Source organism: Schistocerca gregaria, chromosome 1, assembly GCF_023897955.1.
Source record: "Schistocerca gregaria isolate iqSchGreg1 chromosome 1, iqSchGreg1.2, whole genome shotgun sequence".
In the NCBI taxonomy this organism is placed as follows: domain Eukaryota; kingdom Metazoa; phylum Arthropoda; class Insecta; order Orthoptera; family Acrididae; genus Schistocerca; species Schistocerca gregaria.
In genome coordinates, this window is record NC_064920.1 from 662,418,234 (window position 1) to 662,444,725 (window position 26,492).

Genomic DNA, 26,492 nt, shown 5'->3' on the forward strand with positions numbered 1-26,492 from the left:
CACACCAACGTGAATAATCGTTCTGCTGCCACTTCCCCAAATGATTTTAGAAATTCTGATGGAATGTAATCTATCCTTCTGCTTCATTTGATCATAGGTCCTCCAAAGCTCTCTTAAATTCTGATTCTAATACGGAATCCCCTATCTCTTCTAAATCGAAGCCTCTTTCTTATCCTATCACATCAGAGACTTTCAATGTATTCTTTCCACCTACCCGCTCTCTCTTCTGCATTTAACCGTATGATTCCCATTGCACTCTTAATGTTACCACCCTTGCTTTTAATATCACCGAAGGTTGTTTTGACTTTCCTATATGCTGAGTCAGTCCTTTCGACTATCTTTTTTTTTCGATTTCTTCACATTTCTCATGCAGCCATTTCATGTTAGCTTCCCCACACTTACTATTTATTTAATTCCTCAGTGACTTGTATGTCTGTATTCCTGAAATGCCCTAAACATTTTTGTTCTTTTTTTCTTTCATCGATCAGCTGAAGTATTTCTTCTGTTACCCATAATTTCTTTGCCGTTACCTTCTTTGTACCTATGTTTTTCTTTCCAGCTTCTGTGATTGCCCTTTTCAGAGATGTCCATTACTCTTCAACTGTACCGCCTACTAGATTATTCTTTATTGCTGTATCTACAGCCTTAGAGAACTTCAAGTGCCGGCCGGGGTGGCCGAGCTGTTCTAGGCGCTATCGTGTGGAACCGCGTGACCGCTACGGTCGCAGGTTCGAATCCTGCCTCGGGCATGGATGTGTGTGATGTCCTTAGGTTAGTTAGGTTTAAGTAGTTCTAAGTTATCGGGGACTGATGACCTCAGAAGTTAAGTCCCATAGTGCTCAGAGCCATTTAAACCATTTTTAGTACTTCAAGTGTATCTCGTCATTCCTTAGCACTTCCGTATCCCACTACTTTACATATTGATTGTTCCTGACTAATCTCTTAAATTTTAGCCTACTCTTCATCCCTACTAGATTGTGATCTGAGTCTATATATGCTCCTGGATACGACTCACAATCCAAAATCTGATTTCTGTAACCTTTCTTTCTACTCCTTTCTCTACAGCTGCATTCCAGTCCCCAGGACTATTAGATTTTCATCTCCTTTTCCGTATTGTATTATCCTTTCAACATCCTCTTATCTTTAGCTTGCGACGTCGGCAAACTATCATTGTCGGTGTTGGTTTTCTGTCGATTCTGATAAGAATAACCCTATCACTGAACGGTTCACAGTAACACACTGTCTGTGCTACCTTCCTATCCATAACGAATCCTACTCCTTTATACTGCTATTGATATTACCCTGTACTCATCTGACCAGAAATCCTTGTCTTCTTTCCACTTCACTTCACTAACCGTTACTACATGAAGATTGAGGCTTTCAGTTTCTCTTTTCAGATTTTCTCGCTTTCCTACCACATCAAGCTTCTGACATTCGACACCCCGACTCGTAGAACGTTATCCTTTCGTTGATTATTCAGTCTTTCTCTCATGGTCACCTGCGCCTTGGCAGTTCCCTCCCGGCGTTCCGAATGTGGGACTGTTCCGGAATCTTTTGCGAATAGAGACATCATGATGACACCTTTTTAGTTACAGGCCACATGTCTTGTGGATACACGTTATGTGTCTTTAATACAGTGGTTTCCATTGCTTTCTGCATCCTCATGCCGTTGATCATTGCTGATTCTTCCGCCTTAAGAGGCAGTTTACCACCCCAATGGCAACAGATTGCCCTGAACTTTTGTCCGCTCCTCCACCCTTTTTGCTAAGGCCGTTGGCAGAATGAGGCTGGCTTCTTATGAGGGAAGTCTTCGGCCGGCAATGCAGGTTATTAATCAAAACTTAAGCGGTGGCGGATTTCGAACGCGGGTCTGAGAAAGTTTTTGATTTGTATGAAAGTCCATCAAAAATTCTAGGAAAGTCCTAAAAGAAGTGAATCGAAAGATTTGAGACGTGATGTTACGATAGGATATTGAAAATTACGTGGACAGATAAGATGGTAAGTGAAATCTTCATGTGAAAAAGAAAACGAATCTACAAAAAAGAAAAAAACTCACCACGAAGAAATTATCCTAACGGAACCGTGATGTACATGTTGAAACAAACAATGATTACAATTTCAGAAAAATTGTATAATTTTTTCTAGAGGAAGAGCTTTACACATTGAGCAAGTCAATAACGCGTATTTCCACCTCTGGCATTTATACAAGCAGTGATTGACAGATTCTTTGGATGTCTACCTGGGGGACATCGTGCAAAATTCTGTCCAACTGGCGCGTTACATCGTCAAAGTTCCGAGCTGGTTCGAAAGCCCCACCCATGATGCTCCAAACATTCTCAATTGTGGAGAGATCCGGCGACCTTGCTGGCCATGATAGGGTTTGGGAAGCACGAAGACAATCAGTAGAATCTCTCGCCGTGTGTGGGCGGGCATTATATTGCTGGAATGTAAGCCAGAATGGCTTTCCACGAAGGCCAACAAAAAAGAGCGCCGAATATCGTCGACAAAAAAAGGAAATACAAAAACGTTCAGGAGAAGAAAAGTACGGAAAATGTAAAGACATAAAGAACAGAATGGTCTATGGATAAACAGTATTTATAGAAAAATAAAAATAACTTCCCGTGAAATAAGGGTGCCGCTGATGACAACCGAAGGGGTCCTGCTACGAAAATAAATAGCACCCCAGACGATCAATCATGGTTGACGGATCGTATGGCGGGCGACAGTCAGATTGGTATCCCAACGCTGTCTAGGGCGTCTCCTGACATGTCACTGGGGCTCGGTTGGAAGCGGAACTCATCGATAAAGACAATTTTAATCCACTCAGTGAGATTCCAGGTCGAGGACGTGTTCGGAGATGCGCCGCACAGAAGCGGGATACCAAGCTGGATGTCGGCCTTTCATACGGCCCGATAACCAGGAGTGATCATCTGGGGTGCCATTTCTTTTCATAGCCCTACTCATTTAATTGTCATCCGCGGCACCCTTAAGGGCAGGAACCTCGAACCAGCTCCGGATATTGACGACATATCGTGCCAGTTGACAGAGTTTAGCACGATATCCCTCAAGGACGAATCCAACATTTGTCAACCAATGCCAAGCCAAGAAACTGCTTGTATAAGGGACAGAGGTGGACCAAAGTGTTATGGACTCAACGTTACATCGTTACTATAATGTCTGAATTTAACTGAGTGCCCCCCAGCAGGCTGCGTCCACCTCATCTCCGTCGCTGCACATTCTCTCGGATATGATACAGCTGCACTTCTGACAATAGTGATTCAAACGATCGGTGAGATATCTGAAGATACTGTTAAATGCAGAGAAGAGAGAGCAGATAGGTGCAAGGCATTTGTAAGGAGGATGACATGTCTGATGACGTGATGGAAGAAGAAACACGAGTAGATGGAGTAGAGACAGCGGATCCAGTATCAGACCATAATTTTAAAGCGCTGTGAATGATGAAATAAGGTAGAACAAATAGGTAACATTCCATTGGAATTTCTAAAATTATTGGGTGGTGCGGGGGAGGGGAGTGGCAACACAACGATTCACGTTGGTATGTATCATGTATGAGACTGGCGATATGCCATCAGACTTCCGGGAAAACATCATCCACACAATTCCGAAGATAGCAAGAGCCGACAAGCGCGAGAATTGTCGCACAATCAGCTTAAGAGCTCATGCACCCAAGTTACTGACAAGAAAAACACACAGAAGAATGAAAAAGAAAACTGAGGATCTGTTATGGAAGCAAGATTGAAGAAAAATCGAGACACGTTCATAGGATTTATCGACCTGGAAAAACGTAAAATCGTACAAGATGTCCGAAATCCGTAGGAAAATAGGGAAAGACGGGTAATAAACAACACCTACAAGAACCGAGAGGAGAAAATAAGAGTGGAAGACCAAGAACGAAGTGCTCGGATTAAAAATTTTGTAAGACAGGGACGTAGTCCTTCGCCCCTACTGTTCAGTCTATACATTGAGGAAGCAATGACGGAAATAAAAGAAAGACTGGGATTAAAACTCAAGGTGAAAGAACATCAATGAAAAGATTCCGTGATGACATTGCTATACTCAGTGAAAGTGAAGAAGAATTACAGGATGTGTTGAATGGGACTAATAGTGTAGTGAGCGGATAATTTATATTGAGGGTAAATCGAAGAAAGTTATGAGAAGCAGCAGGAATGAGAACAGCAGGAAACTTCACATCAGAATTGGTTAAGGAATTCTGCTACGTAGGCAGGGAGATAACCCATAATGGAAGGAGCAACGACATAAAAAGCAGGCTAGTACTCGCAAAGAGGGCATTCCTAGCCAAGAGAATTCTGCTCGTACCATATATAGTCCTTAATTTGAGGAAGAAATTTCTGAAAATGTATAACTGGAGCACAGTACTGCATGGAAGTGGAACATGGAATGGAGGAAGCAGAAACAGAAGAGAATCGAAGCATTTGAGACTTGATGCCACTACAGAATGTTGAAAATTAGTTGGACTAATAGGGCAAAGAAAGAGGATGATATCAACAGAATCGGCGAAGAAAGGAGCAGAGGGAAACCACTGACAAGCAGAAGGGACAAGATGATTGTGTTAAGACATCAGGGAATAACTTTTGTGGTACTAAAGGGAGCTGTAGAGGGTAAAACTTGTAGAAGAGATTAGAATACATTCAGGAAATAAATGAGGAGGTAGCCTACTCTGAGATGGAAATTCACGGCGGGCTGCATGAAACCAGTCAGAAGATTGATGACCAAATGTTTAATTCAGAAACCCGTTATTCTGAGCGGCTTTAATAGTCAGGTTAAATTGGAGAGGAAAAAAAGCAATTTAACTGAAAACTTGTTGTCTGAGCGATAACCGCCTTCTCTACTGGGAAGAGGCTTGGCGTGGCTTACGGTTACGTGAGACGTGGACGTCAAGGTGCCGTTGCAGGCGGCCCTGTCCTGCACGTACTCTGGACCGATAGGGCCATATTTGTGTACTCGTACCACAGCAGCCGTACAAAATATTGGAAAGCACAGCACCGTTCAAATGAAAGCAAAACTCTGAACGGTTTGGTGCCCAGTTTATATCACTGCATAGTATATTAAAAGAAAGGTTATGCTTCAACGACGAAAAGTAATTAGATGCAAAATGAGGTAAAACGAGCTTAATTAATCAGACAATACAGATACACATTTTAGCAGTAGAGTATGAGCTACAACACGAATACTCTCATCACGTACCTGTTTTAGATAATGTGGTTTAGTGTTTTCCATGTCGTAATTAATATTTTAGCTCGAAGACTTCATTATTAAAGTTGACGATAATTTGCGAAAGTTTAGAGAACTCATTGTAAAACTATTCTCACCCCACCAAAGTACATCTCGCGTAAGGACTGCGAAAACAAGAGAGGTTAAGGCTGTACGGAGACAGGCAGACAGTCGTTTTTCACTCGCTCCATATGCGAGTTGAATGGGAAAACAATGACTAGTAATGGTATAAGATTCCCGCCACTAAGCACCGTATAATGGCTTCCTTCGTATATAAGTAATTTTACATGTAGATGTACAGGTAATTTTTTGCTGTAATGATTGCTCCGAGCAGCGGAACCAGTGTAAATTTCGTACAGTATCATGGCACACACACACACAGAGAGAGAGAGAGAGAGAGTCTGAAAGAACCTAGTTATTTTCATTTCAGAGATTCTCACTGAGCTTCCCTTAGCATTTGTGTTCCACATTCGTATGGGATACATCGCTCTGTTGCGGTCTGGCAGTGCGACCCTGAATTCATTCGACGCCTCCTGTCACGCGCCGGCCGCGGTGGTCTCGCGGTTCTAGGCGCGTAGTCCGGAACCGTGCGACTACTACGGTCGCAGGTTCGAATCATGCCTCGGGCATGGATGTGTGTGATGTCCTTAGGTTAGTTGGGTTTAAGTAGTCCTAAGTTCTAGAGGACTGATGACCACAGCAGTTGAGTCCCATAGTGCTCAGAGCCATTTTGCTGTCACGCCTTCTTGATGAAGACTCTAGAAGCTTACACAGTATTTTAGAATTGGTTGTACCAGCGACTTGTGTGCGGCTCACTTTGCAGATGCACTGCACTTTCTTGCATACCTTTCGAATGTTCCAAGTCTTTAGTTTGCCTTCTTGTCCTTCGACCTTCCGTGGTGTGCCGCGAAGACCCAGTCGCGGTCGCGGCAAGAATTCACGGACTCTAGCGGTACGAACGGGAGACAAATCACTTGTCATACTGCTCCGCTGTTGTACTCTGATACGTTCGCTGACGGACACTGGTTAATACTTTGCACTAATACTTTATTAGATTAGTGCATATAACAATCAACAGCCTCGGTTTTTACCGCGAGATAGAGTTAAAATTATCACTGTTGATCCTATACCACTAATAAATGCCCTATAACACTTGAGTTCTTTCATAAATGCTCCGAGATCCCACCACCACACTGGAAAACTTATGCCGCTAACAGTTCATACAGCACCCTCAGCTGGGCTCCTCCAAAAAGGAAATGAGCGTATGGCATCGTCGGCCGGGAGGCCCCTATTCGGGGAAGTTCTGCCGCCAGGTGCAAGTCTTATTTCATTCGACGCCACATTGGGTGACTTGCGCGACGGTGATGAGAATGAAATGATGATGAGGACAACACAACACCCAGTCCCTGAGCTGAGAAAATCTCCAACCCGGCCGGGAATCGAACCCGGGCCCTCTTGCATGGGAGGCGAGCACATTACCACCGGGAAAAAGCCAAAGACGCGGCCTGGAATGGTACGTTACACGACTATTGATTTTATGTATCTGCTAGCGAACCCGGCAATACTTCGGAATTGCCTTCTCCCTCCTCTTTACCCCTCTCCCCTCTTCCCCCTCCCTCTGCCACCATCACCCCTGCTCCCTGACCGTATCTCATCCCACACTCACTCTCTCCTTCTCCCTCCTGTATATGTTCGTATCCACATTCCCCTTTTTATATGCGTTTTCTTCCCCTGTCTCTGTCCATCTCCTACACCCTCTTTCTCTGACCTTATTTACTGTTACTGCAAACAGAACCTTGATTGGGAATGAATGTCAAAATGCAATTAGCCATACAGACAACTTTCCTATTTTCTGTTAACAATGGCTTCGAAAAGGAAAAGACAGCCGCACATTTTCACAGCACAGCTTAGCATGTTCTTCCTCGGAGCCAGTTTAGCAGAAAGTCTTTATTGTATAACGTGCGTATATCTCCAGAAGTTTAGGCTTTGCATTGTCAGTCAGTCAGTTGTCGAGAAGGTATTCATCCAACCGCTTCTTTACTTGAATTAGTGTGAATTGAAATAAAACAATTTCAGTGAAATCATGAATTTATTGAATTGAAATAAATCGGAATTCATCGTTTTGACACTGATTTATTGGGGTTTATAATGCGTTAATCGCAACGCTTGGTGATGAAAGATATTTTTTGTCTTTCCGTCCGGAGAGAGAACGAATAGTGGCGATGGTTTACAGACTCACGAGCACGTCACTTACAACGACCCATGGGGAAAACGAGGCAATTCAAAATTATGTGATCTGAGGCTTTCCCGGCGAATGTGCTGTATCCAAGGTTCTCGGGTGTCCAGCCGGATCCGATCGTCGAAGTTCCACGGTATTTCGGCCAATAACCGTTCAGCCATCATCGGGTGGTGCTGATGGAACCTGATGATGGCGGAACGGTTATTCGCCGAAATATCGCGGAACTTCGACGATCGGATCCGGCCTGACACCCGAGAACTTGGATACGATTCAAAATTTATTCCACACACTTCCATCGACTGGTCTTGCAATGCAAGGCGAGTCAGAAGCTGGACACGCTTAAATTGAAATGGAAAGTCGGCTGCAATTAGTGGTACTCTTGGAATCAGAACATTCTCACGTCTGAACTTTCCTCTGATTATCGTTACTTCAATCACTGCGTTCAACAGCTTCATAACTGCGAGTCTTCTTCCAGTGCATAGCCTCGGTTGGTTCAGACTGCGTAACATTACCACCGAGCCGACCTTGAGCTGCAAATTGTGCGGTGGCATTCTTGGCAAATCCAATCAATTCAGGAATTCGACTGGATAATTGACGACTTCATTTGGTTCGGTAATAGAATCGATCGATTTAAATGAATCCAATTGGCCAGCGGCTTGACTTTGAATTTTTTATATTGAAACCTCTACGTCCTTATTTTTCTCTGCCAAAATGGCTCGTTTACTCAACCAAACATGGTTTTTGCAATTTGAAGCAATATTCGAAAACACTTTCGAGATCAGTTCTTCTTTCGACATTGTGAATTGACAGAAATGAGGTGGAAACGAAATGAGGCCAGTGGAAGCGGCAACCGGAACATTTGCATTGCCAATGCCTAATGACTGCTTGGAAAACAATTTCACCGATTCGTTATTTTATATTGTGACTCGAATATTCGTTGTTAACTTGAGAGTTTTCTCGTATCTCCACAGAGTCGATGACTTCAAGGAAGCATTTATTTCATCAGCAGCAATTGATCTTTGCAACACAGCAAAGATATAATTTCCATCGATAACATACTGAAATATCACTTTAATTGTACTCTTTTTCTCACAATATAAATAGGCAATGCGGAATTTGTTGTTATTATGAAAACATGCAACAGCAGAACAGTCACACTAAACGTGACTTCTTTTTTGTTATCAATGCATGTGACCATCACATTTCTTTTAGTCAGATTTTCATACAAAGATGCCATCCATATTTCCAACTTTTCCTGTAGATTTTTCAAAAAATTCTCCTTCCTCAAGCCTTTGCTCATTGCTGATTCTTCTGCCTTTAAAGACAGTTACCCACACCAAGGGCAACAGAGTGCCCTGAACCTCTGTCTGTTCGTCTTCCCTCTTTGACAAGGCCGTTGGCTGAGTGAGGGTGACCTCTTTAAGTTCAAATGGCTCTAAGCATTATGGGACTTAACTTCTGAGGTCATCAGCCCTCCAGAACTTAGAACTACTTAAACTTAACTAACCTAAGGACACCACACACATCCATACCCGAGGCAGGATTCAAGCTTGCGACAGTAGCAGGAGCGCGGTTCCGGACTAAAGAGCATAGAGCCGCTCGGCCACAGCGGCCGGCTGACCTCTTATTCCCGAAGTCTTCGGCCTCACTGCCGATGATTTTTACTCAGAAGTTAAGTGATGGCAGTGTTCTAACTCGGCGTCGAAGACGTTTTGGGTACTAATCAAAGATGCTACCTCCTTTCATCCTGTTTTTCTTTTTTCATTTTTTTCGTCTTTGTGCTCGTCATTTGGTCTGGGCGGACGTGACATGACACCTTCTCAAGTTCATCATTAAATAGTACATTCAGTTCTTTATTATTTATTTATTTATTTCTATTACAGGGGGCAGCGTATCCTCTAGCCGAACATGCTGACCTATCGTGGTGCCTGTCCTAGACCACAGTCTTTGCGCTAGTTGGGATCCCAGTAGCACTGAATTACGTGATTTTTCACAACTACCCTGTGCAATGAGAGGCAGTCCCTGTCCGTCTATACATACATCTGCCAGTTCTTCGTAAAGCTGTGCATGTCGCTTCCGGTTTCCACTTCACAATGACACCGCCAACAGTCTACTCGGGAAGCTTTAGAAATGTTTAAACGTCGTTGGTGGATTTACTACGTGACATTCAATGACTAGTCCTCATTCGAATAATCTGTAATCTCCTGGCCGATTCATTCTTCTTTTATTGTCTCTCTATTGACAGCAAAATACTTCCCACCTCTTTTTATAAAAGCGCAAACGCCTCTTCTCACATGTACTGTTCAGTTACACTTCACGCAGGGATGTCCGGATACTTGTTATCGGTCTATATCAGCGGTACTATAACGTTTTCTTTGGGTGCATCAAATATTACTTTCCTTCTGTTCGTTATAATGTACTCAGTTACAGAAAAACGTCTAGGAGGACACTTCATAGCTTGGAAAACTGCATGCCGGACCGAGACTCGAACTCGGGACCTTTGTCTTTCGTAGGCAACTGCTCTACCGTAGCTCAATCAGCAGAACACTTGCCGGCGAAAGGCAACCATTTCGACTTCGAGTCTCGGCCCGGCACACAGTTTTAAGCCACCAGGATGCTTCATATCAGCACACACTCCGCTGCAGAATGAAAGTTTCATTCTGGCACTTCAGAGATTGCTGTCTTGGTTTTCAGTCGACAGTGTATATATCTGCCTCTCGGAAATATAGGTAGATGAAATGTATCTGTTCACTTACATATACAGTTCGGAAAGAGCTATCTGTGTTTTACACCAATTGTTTTGTCTGGTTCTGTGACAACTGCTTGAGAAAACGCTTTTTTCATGTTGGGGTGTCGTAATGCTGAAGGTTAAAACACGCTCTAGGGTAATGCAACAGGCAGATTTTAGCGCCATACGTCCCTAATTTTTTGTGTCCATTCGTTGGTTCTTTTTATATACAGGAGTGAGTTGCGTTCTTGCCTAGCCAAGCGAGACTATCCGTTGCGCGAGAGATTTACTATATAGAATTTTCCAGAATGAGCACTACACTTGACTTGGTTCAACTTACCGACCAAGGTGGTTTTCGCACAGGATTTAGTACAAATCGTCACCTCAGTCCTCACTCCAGGCGAAACAGTAAAAGAAATGAGTACCACCTACCTCTTTGTCTTGTCTTCATGGATTTAGAAAAGGCATTCAGTTTGCTCTGTTATCCAGCTCATTTTGAGCCTCCAACAGAACAAGCAATAGAGCGGGGCCACACTAAATCTTATATAACATCATATAAAACCTCCATAGCGTTTGTGACTGTTGTTGAAGAACCCAGTCAATTCCCGATTGAAAAGTATGAAAAGCTTGGTGAATCTATAACTCCAAAAACTATTTTCAGCAGGTCTAAAGAAAGCAATGTCTAAATCGAACTGGGAAACAAAGGGAAATAAAGTTCTGGAAGAGACATTAACGTGAGAATTGCTGATGGTACTGTTCTGTTTGCAAGTAGTGAAGAAGAACTTAGAATTATAGTTAGCGTACTTGCATTAGTCTGCTGTGAAGTTGGTCTAAAGTCTGCTGGAAGTACACATCTGCAAAGGGTCACAGGATCTAGCTGGGTCAGCTTGTTTGTTCTTACGGCCAATGACGTCCCAGTCGACACTAGCCAAATTATAACCTCCTATTATATTCCAGTACTACAGAGTTTTGGTTATTATTTAGTGACCATACTGTGGATGTTTCGAAACCTGGTGGCTACAAGAAATATCCCATTATTTAACTGAAACTAGCAACACTAATTTCTTCCATCTGAATGTTAAGAGTTTGTTTCGATCCTCACTAGACTAACGCTTCTGCCGCTTGTAGGAAACGATCTATAGAGTAACGCAAAGTACTCGTTACGAAGTGCTTGTCTTCGTGGTTTAATCGTATAAAAGGGTCTACCTGACATATTGGTATTGCAGCTCTGAAAATTCTATGGCTCACTGACTGATCTCTCAATTCACATTTACGAATGGAAGTACTAACATTGAAGCAACTGTACTGTGAATCGAGACATTCAAGCTCCTCCTCCACCTCATGAAAAAAATCACTGTTTGGTGCAAAATGTGTTATTGGGCAATTTTTATTGAGGAACCTGTCACATAAGGGGAAGAAAAGTTCTGGAATATAAATATGTACCAGCTCCACGACGCCGACGGATGCTCATAAACTGCTGGTTCTTGCAGGATGGAACATGTTTACACCGTACTGCGGACTTCTTCCATTTGCTTGAGGCAACGTCCAGATATGGGATTGTCGTCCTGGACATCTAAGCATGCACTGGATATATGGATGAATGGTGACCCTATAGTCACGATCTCATCCTGTGTGATTATTTCTTATGTGGTTCTCTAAAGGACAGAGTCTTCAAAGATGTTGCTACAACACTCCAAGGTCTTCGGACTACAGTTTGAGAGATTCTTGCAGCCGAAACTATTGTCCTTCAGAAAGCCATCACGGGATTCAGTTCACGGCTCTACACATCATTGGTGTAGAAGGAAACAACTTTGAAAACTTTCTGTATTAAATTTCAAGGTGTCTGTTGTAACATATGTGTGACAATAAGAATATGTCAGTCCATACTACGTCGTAGTAGACAAATACTTACTAACACCTGTTTTCGCCATACTGAATCAGTAAGTGGGACAGCTAGTAGGCTATCCATTAAGTACAACTTTCAACCAACTCTCATTCATAATATGATTTGGAAAAATAAACAAATAAAATACAGGATGCTCGTTTCCGATGAAAGATGCACACTTTAGCTATCCGGAATTTTACAAGTCTCCATCCTCCAGCGCATGTCGCCGGGTTCATCGCATAAGCGGACGCCGAGGTGGTCTAGTCTAGAGCATCAGCTCCAGAGCAGAGGAATGCGATCAGTTCTGGAAACGGTGATGCAGATCGAATGAGGCTAGCTGTCATCACTAGAGCCAGTCTGCGAACAGAAAAAAATGGCTATGAGCACTATAGGACTTAACATCTGAGGTCATCACTCCCCTGGAACTTAGAACTACTTAAACCTAACTAACCTAAGGACATCGCACACATCCATGCCCGAGGCAGGATTCGAACCTGTGAGCGTAGCGGTCGCGCAGTTTCTGACTGAAGCGCCTAGAACCGCTCGGCCACCGCTGCCGGATCTGCGAACAGAACTGGAGTGTTCACCGAAGACTGAGAGAATCTGTTATGAGATTTTCGACCTTGAATTTTATGTAAGTACTTTCGTGGGTTGTGTTTAGAACAATCTGAGTGCCCACAGCAAGATGATTATTATTTTGCATTACAGTACCGAAAATGGTTTATTCGTCATAAATACAAGGGTGCTGAAGAAGGCTGCGTTGCAAACCACCGCCACCCATGGCTAAGATGACAAAAAATCAGTGGTTGTCGGGGACTTGTAACTACAGTACAGGGAGTGAACTAGTCATATACTCAGATTCTAGCTCCTACTACCTATTTCAGTGACTGTGTTGCAAAACAGGAAGTTAAGATCTGTACAAATGATAATTTAATTAACGACGACGCGGGCTACAACCTCAGCAAGGCGTGGGATACAGACCCGGCCGTGCTAGACTCACAAAGACTGCAGAAGACGGCACAGCAGGAGAAGTGTGAAGCCACTGCTTCCTGCCCTCAGTATTGACAGTGGACCGATCGTCTGCTGTCACTGTTTTACTACAGAGTATGCTTTTTCCCGGAGTGTCGCAGCTACAGATCTTTGCTTCGCGCATATGCCCTGGTGCCGAATCACAATAATAGATGCTGTGTTGAGGTCGACATAGTGTACAGATGATCGAGTAGGCCCGGGTTCCCGGGTTCGATTCCCGGCAGGGTCAGTGATTTTCTCTGCCTCGTGATGGCTGGGTGTTGTGTGCTGTCCTTAGGTTAGTTAGGTTTAAGTAGTTCTAAGTTCTGGGTGACTGATGACCATAGATGTTAAGTCCCATAGTGCTCAGAGCCATTTGAACCATTTTTGAATGGAGTAGGAGTTTCGACGCAATAGCCCAGAATATTAGCGTCGCCGTACATGAGGAACCTCGTACGCTGCGAGAGGAGTTGCTACAAGGAAACCGCCAATCCTTGGTAAGCCGTTATGTGCGGCGCTGCCCGGAGTGGCGCAGGCGCGCGCGGGCTTCGAACCCAGCTGCCGGACAGGCAGACAGCGAGCGCCGCGGCGAGACGGGCGCCGCTGGCTGGGGAGCCAGTTGACCCGCCCGCCTGGACAATCTCGGCCTCAATTACTTCGACCTGCGTCATCGGTTAAGGAAGGTCAACAAGAGCGGCGGCCGGACCCCCACCCTGCCCCCCCCCCCCCACTTCCCCCTCCACGCGGCGGTGGAGCCGGCCCGCTTTTCGGCAATCGGGGTTCTGCGGGGTCAAAGGAAAGTTTCCACTCTCTCTGTTTCTGCGAAAAGTGAATCACGTACGCCGTGAATCAGCGGCAGTTATTACGCCACTACTCTGAGACACTGGATGTTATGAAATTTATTATATTTAATGTTGTTCACGTGTCTGCATCAGGGCTACCTTCAGCCAGGCATGTTAGTTTCGTAACATTCAAGTAACACCACAAGTTACCGAAACCAAAATACAACTGTTCTCAGCCCAGTCGTTGATTTGAATACCACAGTGCTGTACCAGGCATGGTTGTACTGGTGGTGGCAACCTATTGCCTTCTCCAGACCGGTGGGCTCACTTCCCTAGCCTTATATAGATATACAAACTAGGAGATTAGGATATTGTGGAACATCGTTTACGCTTTTGAACTGAATTTACTACGCGAATGGTTAAAATCCCTGAAATCAAAATTAAGTAACTTATTGTGATAAGCTGTACGTTGTGAGAAAGCAATTTGCAAAAATTATTCTTATTAAGGGAAAATTAAGAAAGAGTCAAGTTCAGGGCAGTATGAAATTCTCTGGTACTGAGGAATAGAGGGTACAAATACAGAAATGTGTATGGTATCCGTAAAATCAAAAAACGCATGTTCTGTAATGGTGGTAGTTAAGTTAAATGTAAACTGCCGTGATTAAAGACACCCTCTTTACCTAGTGAATATTATCACCGAACTAACAATTGAGCTGAACACACGATATATTTTTTCTTATTGTTCCTATATGGCAGTGGTTCCCAACAGGTGATCCGCGGACCGCGAGCTATGCCAGAGGGGTCCGCAAGATGCTATTAGAATAAAAAATAGCCGGCCGGAGTGGCTGAGCGGTTCTAGGCGCTACAGTCCGCAACCGCGCGACCGCTACGGTCGCAGGTTCGAATCCTGCCTTGGGCATGGATGTGTGTGATGTCCTTAGGTTAGGTTTAAGTAATTCTAAGTTCTAGGGGACTGATGACCTCAGCTGTTAAGTCCCATAGAGCTCAGAGCCATTTGAACCATTTTTTAGAATAAAAAATATATTAAAGATATTTCGTATGATAACAGATTTTTTGTTTTGGCCGCTTCCTGCATGAGCAGAGCTTTAGCGAACGCTAACTACTGCGTCTAGCAATAATAAAAAATTTAACCATAACAATGATGTCTAAATTGAAAAAGTTTTAAGCTCAATATTTTTTCAGTAATGAATATGTCAATGTGTTTTCTAAGTACCAAAATAGAAAACGTATAAAAAGACTCTTAATTTGGGTTTTTAGGCACTTTACACTGTTATATGACAAGGTACCAATCATGCTCAATGAGGGGGTCCTCGAGAAAATTTTGTTGGGAACTCCTGCTCTATGGCATTAGTGTAAGACCTCGTGGTTACTCAGTAACACGATTATGATTTCATTAAACAGATGAAAGGAACGAAACATAAATTGTGATTATTGGTTCCCAGTGAATACAAAAACCTTTACGTGGTACGATAAAATTAACATTACATGAATCAGCTGGTGCGCACGTGACTATCATACAAATACCTACTCTTCTAGGTAGTTGTGAAATATACAAAATACAGAAAAACCTTTGGCGAATGAAGTACTGGCTAGCTACAGTCATTTACGAACAAAATACCGCATGGGAACAGAACGGAAGCAGTTCGACGTTATCGTAACCACGAATACCTTTCTGCTATTCATCTGCATTAGTTGCCATGAATATTATTTTTCCATTATGGCTCACCAAGCTGCAAATAAGGAATCACATTACGTTGTATTCCAGAGTAGATATGGAGAAATATTGTCTATTAATCTAAGTATCTTTTCACGAGTAAGAGTTGTGTGAGAAAAGTATTGAAACTGGCTTTTTATCCACCAAAGACTACTCTTTTCGAACAACTTTACTGGACACTTCAGAGTAGATCCCTTCGGCAGCTACAGGAGTACGCACAAATTCAATGTTTTCGTCGGTCTTTGAAGTTAAAAATCTTACTGAGCGAGGTGTATTTGCAATGTGTCCTCGGCCTCCCAAAAGTGATTTGAGCCAGCGAAAAACTTGTGTTCGTAAGGAATGTTTCCCATAAGCCTGATTCAGCTTTTCAAAGGTCGCGCTCGCGAATTCCTCAAGTTTAATACAAAACTTGGTGCCATAACGTTGTCTTAAATTCCGCTGTTTTTGTAACGCATAACAATAAAACAACTTTACTAATGGTGCCGTCAAAAATCACGTGATAGCTGTGCGGAGCTGAAACTCGGACTGAGCGTCTGGAAAGAATGAAAACACCGGTCTACGCAAGTAGAACAACACAGGGTTGCCAGATAGCTGGCGGTGTTGTCGGTCTTATAACTTTTCTCACCAACCTCGTGTAATCTCTCTAAACTGCGTTCAGATTTTGCTCTCCGTCTTTCTCAGTTTATTCAACCTCGCTCTAAAACGCACTGTACCACACACAAGCAAAAGCACACCTACACTCCAGAATAACTCAAACAGGATCGGAGAAAGAAGGAAACTTTGTTCTCCTTTAAAACTGCAAACCAGTGTAGCACATGCAGCAGAGAATATATGGAATATCGATTAGTGGACCATGATAAGACAGAAAAGATTCCTCACGGGTAGCAGACATGTAAGAACATAAATATGCAAGTTTTCAAATTATAACAACTTTTGATAGAGCACATCTTGTAACAGTGCTTTATTAGTTAACTAAAATCACTAGGTCACTTGTTAAAATTCATGTAGCTGAGACTTTTCGGGCGTAATTCATCATCAGAACATGACATAGAACTCTTTAATATGCAGTAAGTATCGTGTAACTACATTATTGACATTTGTGCTTCACAATGTGCGCACTGACCACTAATGTCAAGAATGTAATTATGTGAAGCAATGCTGTGTATTAAGGCGTTTTACATTATGTTTTTTTGACGGACTATACATGAAACACGTCAGAAATAAAAATGATTTGTTGACTTTAGGAAAATATTAAAGCACTGAAAATCACAAATATTATCTTCCTTCTCTGTACCAGCACAATCGACGTGGATCCACATAGAGCAAGCGTAACATTGCAACCAAATCAACGTCACAGAAGGGACATTGAACAGCTCTTCTCCCTATGTAATAGATGGTACGAAGTTTATTTCAGATAATACATCATTACGGAAAGATACGAGTACATAATCGCAAATTGAGTCATCCTAATAAGTTAAAATTTCTTGAAGAGTTTCTGTTTCTAGCAATTCATCCTCTCATCGTTAGAAATTCTGTTGCCTTTAGACCAATGCTTAGCTCCTAGTTAGACTTCTAATGTACTTTTACATGGAGAATACGTTAGTATGGATGAACTCCAAGATTTGCTACCTGTATTAAGTGCCTTCTTTTTCGATCGTGGTATGTGAGCGAGAAAAATGTTTCCCACAACTGTATAAAAAGTTGCCAACTAAAAAAGGGGCCAGTGCGTAATAAACTAATACCCTTTGAATGTACATTACACTAAACCACAGTGTCAGAGACAAACATCCAATAGTTGACAAAAGATTTAAAATTTACCTGCAGGGATTTCACAAAACTAACAGAAACTTTACTGAACAGTAAAGAAAGCTATACTGAAAAACGATCGATATTTATTATTACAGATCATCATGGCAACCTTCAGAACTAGTCTACGACGCTCCCGTGAGGCAGCAGCACATAAAAGGGGAGAAATATCGGTATTCCGCATTGCCCGACTATTCCACAATACTCGAATCTTCTCTATAATTTATAGTGGAGAATAAACTGTTACAAATTAGAGTTTCACGCATCTAAATTACTTCTGTGTTGAAAGTATAGCGTGATAGAAAAAAAAGGATTGAACAGAAAGTGCCTTGAACGTTTAGTTTTGTAGTCTGGCTTTTTATCTAATTAACCACTAGGTGAGAAACAAAAATCGACGATAACAAAAAAGTGCAAGCCTTAAGAGAAGGTCGCCTGGTGACTGATCTGGCTGTTGGTTGTATAACTAGAAATGATCCCTATCCCGTGTACCTACCCGGACTAGATTGTCAGAGATGAAACAATGAATGTGGTTGTGATGGAACGGAACGGACGCCCGAAAACGTCTGTGTGTGTTCATCCTTTCCCCAAGAACTGAGGCATACACTGATAACCATAGACATTGATAGTTGCTTATTGAACGGGCACTTCACATTTTTCAATAATTTGGTTTCAGTAAATCGCAAACTTGTCTTTGCAGAAAATTTGCAATTTTGATCTGTAACCATTACCGCTACATACCCTGTACATTCTTTGAGATGTGTCTCTGAGATGTTGTCGAGGACGTATGGTCACCTTTAACCGCTTCCGGGAGCTTTCAGAAAATCAGCTCACTGACGGTTGGAAATGCATCCTTGCAGACAGATTTGAAACACACGTGTTCCGTGAGGCATGCTATGGCTCGTTGAAGGTCACATGCGGTGTGGTATGTTTGCAGTTATTGGTGAGAAAAAATGGTTCAAATGGCTCTGAGCACCACGGGACTTAACATCGGAGGTCGTCAGTCCCCTAGAGCTTAGAACTACTTGAACCTAACTAACCTAAGGACATCACACACATCCATGCCCGAGGCAGGATTCGAACCTGCGACCGTAACAGCGGTGCGGTTCCGGACTGAAGCGCCTAGAACCGCTCGTCCACCGCCACCGCCTTATTTGTGAGAACGTTTTATTTTTTCAGACAAGTTGCTCATAGACAAGGCTTTGCAGTCAGTTCAGTCATGTAGTGTTCGTACGCCACGGCTTATTTTTCACAATCTTCGAATGTTAAACTTGTTATGAATTATAAGGTGAGTTGATATTCAGGCACGTGGTATAAAAATTTTCTGATTTATACCTCCAGTAAGCTTGAAGCTGCTTACAGGGTCGTGTTTTCACTCAACTCGAAGCCTTAAGCATACAGTTTGTAACCTCCCTCTTCCTAATCGGCCTTCTGGATTGCGATATAGCTGACCGTGATCACATAAGCCTAACGAAATTTTACAGTGAGTGAGGATATCATTACCGAAGGAAAATAACATCAGTTAGTTGGAGGAAAGTGTAGAACAGATGCTTCTGAAGGAACAATCTATTCTAAACTAAGCTGAACACTGATGATAATTTTCAAATGAGTGAAATATAGTGCAATCGCTCACGAATCGCACAAGGGGGGGGGGGGGGGGGGACTCTAAAATGTTAAGAAAAGCAATGTGGAAAAAAATGGTTCAAATGGCTCTGAGCAGTATGGGACTTAAGTACTGAGGTCATCAGTCCCCGAGAACTTAGAACTACGTAATCCTAACTGACCTAAAGACATCACACACATCCATGCCCAAGACAGGATTCGAACCTGCGACCGTAGCGGTCGCGCTGTTCCAAACTGTAGCCCCCATAACCGTAATGGGAAAGAAATCTAAGCAATACTCATTGGCGTGGCAACAGACGGATGTCACGCTTTTCCACAGCACAACAGTTCACGAGAAAATAAATGAATCAGAAACCACTGAGCTTGCAGTTACTTATTCTGAAATACTAAATTTTAAAAGTAAAGTTGGAATGGAGTTACTGGTTAAATGAATGATTGGCTTAACGTAACCTTCGTTATGTAAAAAAAAATGACCTCAGCGTAACGTAATGCAAAATTTAGGAAAAGGCAAGCAATTTGCTTTTGATTATTGAAAGATTGAATTGAATTTACTCCAAGTAAACGAGCAACTGATTTTACTTTTAAAATAACAATGAAATATATACCAAGCCAGCAGAAGTCTCTCGCTAAACTAAATGCAGAATAAATGAAATTTAGTACTCTGTGCTGTATCTTGTATTATTAGTTTTGGAGGTGAAGTTACTTTAAGTGAATGAAGTTAATACTCAACATTACAAATTACTCAATCCTCTATATTGCAGTACAAGAATGAATAGTTACTGAGGAAGAAAAATTAGACTGACACTAATTATTAGTAAACACAGCAAACTGTCAGTATATAGTTAATCAATTTTTATCCTCTTAAAAACGACACTAGGTGACTGCATGGAAAGGAAAGGGACCCTGCCTGGTTATAATGCCTGAGGACAATGACAACACCGTTGCCCTACAAGCTTTAACTGTTGCTAGTTATTGTTCAAGTTAGTCATACTTTGTGAAAGAACTTTGACTGGGAAAAGCATCTGCAGTACTGTATCTGTAAGTTAACAGTCTTACGATGTGCTGTGCGAACGACGAATAATATAGCCGACGACAAAGCTGAGCCGCCGCTGTTGCTGCTGTTTGAATTCCTCGAGTCGTTTCCAGAGCCAAGGATAATTATGGGACATGCAGTAGTTGCAACTGCAGCTTCCACCCCTGTCCACTCCTACCGTGCTCTCAATACTCGCGGGTTGACGTATCAGGCGCGCCTACACTGTCGTCAGCATAGCTGCACATCACGTCTTCGGGAGCGCCCAACAAGCACTTCCGCACTCTTTTCTCACTCAAGCTGCCCTGCTTCGTCTTTACTCGCAACGCGACGGAGACTTTCCATACGCAAAGATAAATAACGGCACAGCTACTGCCATTTTGTCGTTGCTATCGATACATTTAAATAAAGTTCCCTTGGCTATTACCCAGCGTTTTTCAATATTTTCATCATAATTACAATCAGTTATATACTGTCAGAAATAAGTACCGTATTACATCGATTACAAATCAAAGGAGAAACTATAAGAGTGCAGTAAATGAAGCAGGCAAAAAGGAATACAAACGCCTCGAAAATGAGATCGACAGGAAGTGCAAAATGGTAAGCAGGGATGGCAAGATGACAGATGTAAGGATGTAGAGGTATAACTCACTTGGGGGTAAGATAGATACTGCCTACAAGAAAATTAGAGACACCTTTGGAGAAAAGAGAACCACTTGTATGAATATCAAGAGCTGAGATGGAACCCAGTTCTAAGCAAAAAAAGGGAAAGCAGAAAGGTGGAATGAGTATGTAGAGGGTCTATACAGGGGCGATGTACATGACTACAATATTATGGAAATGGAAGAGAATGTAGATGAAGATGAAATGGGAGATATGATACTACGTGAAGAGTTTGACAGAGCACTGAAAGATTTAAATCAAAACAAGGCCCCGGGAGTAGACAACACTCCATTAGAACTACTGACAGCCTTGGGAGAACCAGCCCTGACAAAACTTTATAGTCTGGTGAGCAAGATATGAGACAGGCGAAACTCCCTCAGACTTAAAGAAGAATATAATAATTCAAATCCCAAAGGAAGCAGGTCAAAATTACAGGTGAAAATTACGGAACTATCAGTTTAATAACGATAATTACTTACAGACGAATGGAAAAACTGGTAGAAGCCGACTTCGGGGAAGATCAGTTTAGATTCCGTAGATCTGTTGAAACATGTGAGGCAATACTGACGCTACGACTTATCTTAGAAGATAGATTAAGGAAAGGCGAACCTATGTTTCTAGCATAGGTAGACTTAGAGAAAGCTTTTGACAATGTTGACTGGAATACTCTATTTCAAATTCTGAAGGTCGCAGGGGTGAAACACAGGGAGCGAAAGGCGATTTATAATTTGTACAGAAACCAGATGGCAGTTATTTCGATCTTAGCTCCCATCGGCTGGCTTTCTAAAAATCCAACAGATTTTGTCTTCGTAATGGAGATGCTCCGACTGAATTTTACTGAAATTAAAAACTGCATCTTGTAGATCATTTTCATACTAAAAGTTACTTATTCGTCAGCAAAAAGCATATGCTAAGATAGACAATGTTGATTTTGAAATGTTTTATTGCCTTTAGCATGTTTTGGTTAGATCGTAACAAAAGTGGGTGAAAGGGGATACCCTTTTTCTAACTCCTTATTTCAGGTATATTACATCTGATGCCGGCTATTGTTATTTATATTTTTTTACTGGTACATAAACCCTGTAAAACTCATAAAAGATGAAATAGGATCTCTGCGTTAAAATGACTCACAATTTTGTTCCGGCTTAATTTAGCAAAAGCTTTTTCGTAGTCAATGAAGTTCGAGCTATTTGCAACTGTCGAGTTGTTAAAATTCTAACATGCGACATATAACACACACATGCAAAAGACTAACACGTCTGCAGTTTCTACATTCATGTCTGTTTCCTTTCTTATAAACGGGCATATCTGTGCTATATTCCATTCTTCAGTTATATAACCACTTCGCCAGCACATACTCGTATTCATAAAATATTCTTATTTTTGAAATATCTGGTGCAAATTGCATCAGTTATATTCCTAATTTGTCACATCCTGGAATATCCCTGTTCTTGCATCCGGTAGTTCTTCCAGCGTTATTAGGTCTGCATTCCTGTTTGCTTCATTAAGAAGCATCTGAGTATCTTGCACATGTGTTCGCAGTGTTTAGCAGTAATGTAGCCAACTAGTATCAGATATTGTGTTAATTTTTAGATTGACTTTGTCTCCTTTGTTTAAATGCTTCAGTATTTTGTGTGTTTTGTCTCGTCTTCCTCTTGCATCATGTTCAGTCTCTGTAATACATTTTTCCCAATTATGGTTTTTAACTTGCCTGACTTCTCTTTTCACTTGAGCCGACTGTCTTTTGTAACCTAGTCTCTGATCCTGATCACCTAGGAAATTTAAAATTTAAAATGGTCATGCTTCTTATCTTCAATTGCGCTTCATACTGACATCACTGCATACCCCTTTGAAAATACGATTGTTTCTTGTGCCAAGTGCTTCTGATACTGCTTCAATTACTATTAGCTTTATATAATTCCGTTCCTGGTTGATTTTTAAATTTAAACTTAGGTATTCTTCAGACCTTTTGTGATATAATAATCGGATGCTCTCTTCCTGAAAGAAATAATACTTTAAATATTATATTAATGTTATTTTGTTTCTGTGTAGAATTTACTTTCCCTCTTTTAAGTAATTTTGTTTTTGACAGTAACAAGAAATGATGAAGTGATATCTGGACCTCTGAATACTTTTATGTCTTTTCCTATTTCCTATTACGTAGTTCATAATTGTGGTAGAGCCTCTAGGTGACCAGGTGTGTGCCACTGAAGAAAGTGTTTATCATCGTTAACTTTTATTTAATCAGAATTCCTTTTGGCCTATATCCATTATTAACTATTGCAGTTTCTCCTTCGAACCAATAACATTTGACACCGGAGTGATACCCACCATTGTGCGTTCAAATCTCCTCCTGTTATCAGAAAATCGTTTTCATATTATGTGATGTTCTTTGAAAAATATTGTTGAATTTTCAGAATCGCTATCCGGTCCATCTTCTAAGGCATTCACTCAAATTACCAATAGATACCCTCTTGGCATCTTTATTCTGAAATCAATTACCCTTTCAGTTTTGAAGGTGTAAGAGCGTATTTTATTCCACAGACCACCAATTCCAACACAGTCTCTTGCGTTTTGATTGACTCTGCTGTAGATAATGTCCTATGTTTTTATTGTTGTAGAATGTCTTGCTACCTTATGGTTTCTATTATGGGCAGTTCAATATGGTACGAATTTCTCTCGTTTTCCAGTTCTGCTTCTTTAACGCGGAAATTACGGACATTCCACGTAACCAGTTTCAATACACTGTCTATTCCAGGTCGTTCACTCAAGCTGTATGCCAAGGTCGGCTTCTACTTATCTGTGCAATCTGCTTTTTGTCTAGAGTTTCTGAGTAATATTATAATTCCGCCGTTACAGGATACCTACCTGTAACTACCGGCAGCGAAGTGGGGAGGGGCGGGCTGCCGGTTTTAGGTACTGCCGCACACCTGTTTTTCTTTTGAGTTTGTCCCCCTTACATGATCGCCTTCACTACGGCTGTGGCTCCATCTCTCCAGGTTTTGTTTGGTGTCCTACCTTGTTTTTCATCAAAGTTGTCTCCTCTAAGCGGATCGGTTTCCTCTTACTTAAGAGACCTGTCCGACTTTTTGGCGGCTTAAGCTCCCGCCAGCATAGCTCTCTGGGTCGCAGCAGAGTGCAGAAACCGCCTCACCACGGTAGCGGTTGTCCACGTGGAGGATAATTCTTAATGCTGAATGGAAAAATTGTATTTGCGTGCTCATAATTATGAATTAATACGCAAGTTTAGTTTTTACACTGATGCAGCAAGTCTGCTCTGTGACACAATTTGTGCACTTTTACTTAGCCAGTGTAGTACAAAACAGTCTGGATGACATGCAACATCTTAACGAAGATTCGTAGTTGTATGCCACTTGGACTCGAGTATACGTCATTTCAAGTTCAAATAATCTGCCCCACATTGGATTAAGTCCTTGTATTACTCAAGTGTGTAACGTTTCAGTCACTGGTCATAAAAAAAGGACATGGCTGGACTGTGTGAGCCGCTTTCCGCTGCACCTAACCAAAAGAACACATCACATTTTTCTTGAATTCCGGGAGGCGTTCGATACAGTTCAGCACTGTCGCCTGATAAACAAAGTAAGAGCCTACGGAATAACAGACCAGCTCTGTGGTTGGATTGAAGAGTTTTTAGCAAACAGAACACAGCATGTTGTTCTCAATGGAGAGACGTCTACAGACGTTAAAGTAACCTCTGGTGTGCTACAGGGGAGTGCTATAGGGCCATTGCTTTTCACGATATATATAAATGACCTAGTAGATAGTGTCGGAAGTTGCATGCAGCTTCGCGGATGATGCTGTAGTATACAGAGAAGTTGCAGCATTAGAAAATTGCAGCGAAATGCAGGAAGATATGCAGCGGATAGGCACTTGGTGCAGGGAGTGGCATCTGATCCTTAACATAGACAAATGTAATGTATTGCGAATACATGGAAAGAAGGATCCTTTATCGTATGATTATATGAGAGCGGAACAAACACTGGCAGCAGTTACTTCTGTAAAATATCTGGGAGTGTGCGTGCGGAACGATTTGAAGTGGAATGATCATATAAAATTAATTGTTGGTAAGCGGGTGCCAGGTTGATATTCATTGGGAGAGTCCTTAGAAAATGTAGTCCATCAAGAAAGGAGGTGGCTTACAAAACACTCGTTCGACCTATACTTGAGTATTGCTCATCAGTGTGGCATCCGTACCAGATAGGGTTGACGGAGGAGATAGAGAAGATCCAAAGAAGAGCGGCGCGTTTCGTCACAGGGTTATTTGGTAACCGTGATAGCGTTACGGAGATGTTTAACAAAATCAAGTGGCAGACTCTGCAAGAGAGGCGCTGTGCATGGCGGTGTAGCTTGCTCGCCAGGTTTCGAGAGGGTACGTTTCTGGATGAGTTATCGAATACATTTCTTCCCCCTACTTATAACTCTCGAGGAGATCACGAATGTAAAATTAGAGAGATTAGAGCGCGCACGGAGGCTTTCAGACAGTCGTTCTTCCCGCGAACCATACACGACTGGAACAGGAAAGGGAGGTAATGACAGTGGCACGTGAAGTGCCCTCCGCCACACACCGTTGGGTGGCTTGCGGAGTATAAATGTAGATGTAGATGTGGAGAGTGTGCCGTGCCGTCGTGACGTAATAATAATCTTCTAATTAACGTCACAACATTCAGTCAAGTAGTAAAAAATAGTGTCATTGACATTGAGTAAACTGTACTGCTTGTCAATCTCATCTTGTTATAAGGACAGAAATACAATAAATACGTTCTAACGTCTTGAGCACCATCCGCCATGGTCGCGGTATTCTCGAGACCTGTCGCTGCAGTGACTGTCATTACCGTGGTAGAAAATACAGGCTGTTTCAAGAAAGCTCATCCGATTTCACAAGACTGTTCCTTCTGCGTGAATGAAGATAGAAACACGCATTGAATTTTATCGTGCAGTTGCCGCTTCATGGAGGGATGGATCCAGGATGGACTCCAGGGAGAAGCGATGAAAAAAAAAATTCCAGTAATCTGAATCTGTTGCACATTACCACTTAATTAAACCTTTATTGGTACTTATCGTTACCAACAACCAGACTTAGAACATTTAGGGCTGTTGGGAAAAATAGAAAAAATATATCATTGAAATAAACTTTCTTCAGAATGTGAATAAAAGAGTGTTGAAGAATCTGGAAATCGGAAAAGTCTGGTGCTTAAATTCTACAAGAACAGCGACCGAAGTTTGTCTTACAGGTTAGTGTTGCGTATTCCTTTTTTTAAATATTAGACGAACCTCTCAATTGAACATCCAATCTTTACATTAATATCTCTGTCGATGTAGAGCAAAGCTAAGCCCGTCAGTCTTAGCCATATTTGACGATGTGTGTCTTTAGCCTAGGGAAAGAAGAAAACGACCTGTCAAATGAAACACTGTTAACTGACAGCGTCGCTAACAAATAGAGATCATGTACAGCCGCCAATAGTCATGTACAGCCCGTCAGTAGTTGATAACAGAAGTTTCTCGCTGGGGTAAGTGTTCACCCAGTCAGTCCATTTCTGTCGGCACGTGATGGCTTCAGCCTGAAGTACGGTTTCCGAAACGATGTTGTTGTCCGTAGTTACAATGCACATTGTAAAGTTTGATGAGAGGTCCTTAATGCTGTAGCGTAGCTCCCCTTCCGACAATACAACGATTGTGTCTGGGAGAAATGGTATCATCCAGCATTATCCAACAGGACAGATAC